Source organism: Fukomys damarensis, unplaced genomic scaffold, assembly GCF_012274545.1.
Source record: "Fukomys damarensis isolate Sample0158 unplaced genomic scaffold, DMR_v1.0_HiC HiC_scaffold_16, whole genome shotgun sequence".
Lineage (NCBI taxonomy): Eukaryota > Metazoa > Chordata > Mammalia > Rodentia > Bathyergidae > Fukomys > Fukomys damarensis.
In genome coordinates this window covers 115786125-115789721 of record NW_022900928.1, presented here as the reverse complement: position 1 = coordinate 115789721, position 3597 = coordinate 115786125, and the positions used below count along the sequence as shown (strand labels likewise).

The 3597-nt window shown below is 38.9% G+C and overlaps 1 pseudogene; it reads left to right on the top strand.

The window, feature by feature from the left end:
* The first annotated feature begins 2102 nt into the window (after nucleotides 1-2102).
* Nucleotides 2103-2735, top strand: LOC104853185 (annotated as a pseudogene).
* Nucleotides 2736-3597: the final 862 nt, after the last annotated feature.

The window sequence follows — 3597 nt, the reverse complement described above, 5'->3', positions numbered from 1 at the left end:
CTAAATTTTATCCATCATTATTGTATTTTGCTATTCACTTCTATGTCTATTGCCAGAGCATTGCCAATAGCATTTATATGGCATTGCATTGTGTTATAATTGTCTTTTAATCTTCCAAATCACTTTAATACTCAGTCTTTATTTATTTATTTATTTTTGCATTTTACTTTTAAAAAATGAGTATATTGGTACATTCTAGGCATATAGTACAGTTACATTCATTATTGGGATCTTGTACCTTTACATGACAGGTCTTGGTTCTCATTTTTTCCCCTTACCCCTGCCCTCCCCTCACCTCCTCCTTCCTTCCCTATTTACAAAAACTTTGCTTCCATTATTTCATTTCTCATATTTTTTTCTTTTCCCTTATTTCCTTTCCCCTACCCTTCCCACTTCCCCTACACCTTTAGCCCTTTTCTTCCTATTTTACATTGTTTATTTAGGTTCTAGGGTGTTTAGTGAGATGAACTTAAATAACCCCCTTCTTCTTCCTCCTCTTTCCCTTCCTCCTCCTTTGCCTCCTTTCTTTCCTCTGATATTTCTATTGATAAGTGGACCTTGAATTTACTGAAATGAATTTAGTATTTTTTTTCTGGGATAAAAGGAAACAAAACTCCCTATCTTTCCTCCAAGATTTACAGTCAAAACTGTCGGTACTGATGGAGGCTTCCTGACAAATGCTGGTGGAGGGAGGAATAGTGAGGTACTAGACATAAATATCACCATGACTCAGTCATTATCAAAACAAAAAAGTCCCCTACACATTTCCGTCCTACTCTGGGCTGGTGTGGTGGTAAAGTTCCAGATGAGAAACTCTGTAGTAAAATGGATCCCAATATCACTTTTCTTCTTTCAATATAAGTGGTTACACCTCTAATTTATGGAACCCAAGAGCATTATTTTAGATGTCTGTTTTATAGTATCTGTCAGTTCAATTCAGTTGGTATGAGAAGTATAGAAGAAGATATGGCAAAGTGGTGTAAGAAAGAAGATATATGCATTTACATCTCTCCACAGTGTCATTTTTCTTGGTGTTGAACCAGGTAGTACTAACGCACGATTAGATGTTGAAATAGTTTTCTGAGTTTATGGCTTTGTAGTTTTTCTACCCCTTGAGGGATCTAGTTTCTTTCCCTTATAAAAACCTGTTTTCAAATATGTCTCACACTAAGCAACTGACCTATATACTCAGATAAAGATGCTAATCGATAACCATGCACCAGAGTTACCTTTTTCCAGTGGTTTCATTTTAAATGGGGATACAGTCATAATGATTAAAGGCAAAGAAGTCAGAATTGTAAATTTCCAGACATTAAATCAAGATGGCAGGGTACTAGGAATGGTATTGGATAGGAAGCCTTCTCTAAAATAACTATTTTCCTTGATGTTCCAAAATGCAAACACCCATACATAGAGTCAGAATTCTCAGTGTAATTCTTCTGGTCATTATTAATTCTACTGAGTCTTATTGTAAGTAATACTAAAGTGGAAAAATAGTGTGTTATGAAGAATTTTGATAAATCATTTTACAAGTAAACAGTAACTTATGTCTATAGAAAACAGCAGGTAATATAGGTGTTTCTAAAAAGTGAACTAAGTACTTGTATGAAGTATATTTTGGAGTGTAGAATGGGCAAGAAGAGATTCTTTACCCATCACAAGGGGCTGATACCCCTATAACTAAAGACAGATTAACAAGAGAAAAACATACATGTTTATATAAGATTGACATGGCATGAGAACCTTCAGAAGTGAAGAACCAAAGAAACAGAGAAATCTGTATTTTTATATAAAATTTTTAGGGCAGAAGGATGACTGGAGACAAACAGGTATGTTCTAATGGTAATACACTTGATCTTAGCCAAAAGGCCGAGAAGCGATTCTAATGGTAATAAACTGGGGGCATCTTCACTCCTCCATGTTGTGAGAACATGAACTCTGCACATCTGACATCTAACAGGGACCTACAAGGAGAGCTCTACACCTCCAACAGGGATGCATAAAAGAAAGTTCCAGAAGAATATCCACATTTCCACCCCTGTGCCTAGTAGAATTTTGGTTCATCATTGAGTGCTCACTTCAGCAGCACATACTGATTCATCATGGATAATCTGTGACAGGAAGACAGTCAGCACAGGGCTAACCAGCTCACTGACGAGTCTCTGGAGAGTACAAGGACAATCCTGGGCTTAGCCATTGAGTTTCAGGATGCAGGAATCAAAACCGTCACCATGCTGGATGAACAAGGAGCACAACTCAACTGCATAGAAGAAGGCATGGACCAGATAAATAAAGACATGAGAGAGACAGAGAAGACTCGAACAGAACTCAACAAGTGCTGTGGCCTTTGTGTCTGTCCACGCCACAGGACACAGAACTTTGAGCCTGGCAAGGCCTATGAGGCAATGTGGGGAGATGGTGGAGGCAACTCACCAAACAATGCAGTACTGAAGTAACCAGCCCGAGTAGCAAACGGCCAGCCTCAGCAGCCAGCCAGTGGTGCAGCCAGCCGCAGATACATTACACGTATAACTGATGACTCCAGAGAAGACGAGAGGGAGGAAACCTGAGTCAAGTGGGCAATATCCTGGGGCATCTAAAGAACATGGCCTTGGAGATGTGGAATGAAATTGAAGCTCTAAATCGACGAACAGGCTGGATCACAGCAAAGGCTGACACTAACCAAGATTGTATTGACTGCCAATACCAGAGCAAAGCAACTCATTGACCACTAAAGCTACTGCTGTGTTATGTTACCATTTATTCACTTCTCTAGCTACTCCTCTTACTCCATTGCCTCTTCAGAGTGGAAATTTTGATCTCATACTGTGCTAATTGGGAGACAATGGAGGAGAGGGGCCAGTGTAGTAATAGCCTCCCTATTTTTTTTTTGTTTGTTTTTTTTGAGACAGGGTCTCACTATGTAGTTGAGACTGACCTGGAACTCACTATGTAGCCCAGGTGGGTCTCGAACTCAAAGCGATCCTCCTGCCTCAGCCTCCCTAGTGCTGGGATTACAGGTGTGTGCCACCTCACCTGGCTTAGACTCCCTATTTTTATTTTCTGTTTCTCTTGAGGGTAGACTACTGCCTGCCTTTGCTATTCTCTTTCTATTCATACTCTTAGATTGGTTTTTATGTATCACATCTAGTAGGAAAGGAGGAGTATCACACTCTTCACTAAGATTTGGAAGCACTGCCAAAGACAGCTGTAATGAAGGCAGCTGTGGAAGTATTTTTTGTTTTTCTTTGTTGACTTTGGTTTGCAGTAGGTGAAAGAGAGAACAGGTTTTTTTTTTTTTTTTTTTTTTTTTGTACCAGGGATCGAACTCGGGTCCTTGCACTTGCAAGGCAGTTGCCAGAACCACTGAGCTAAATCCCTGGCCCTAGAACAGGTTTTTATCTCAGTAAAAATATGCAGGCCAAAAAACAAAAAGTTGCATAGCTACAATAATGATCTAGTCATGTTTAGTTTTTTATTTAAGCTGCAATTTTTGCCAATGAAGAATAATGCTTGATTTTGGAATTTTTATAAGCAATATCTTTATTCTACATCACAATTTTGTAACCCTTGCCTCAAAGAGTAGAATAAAAATGA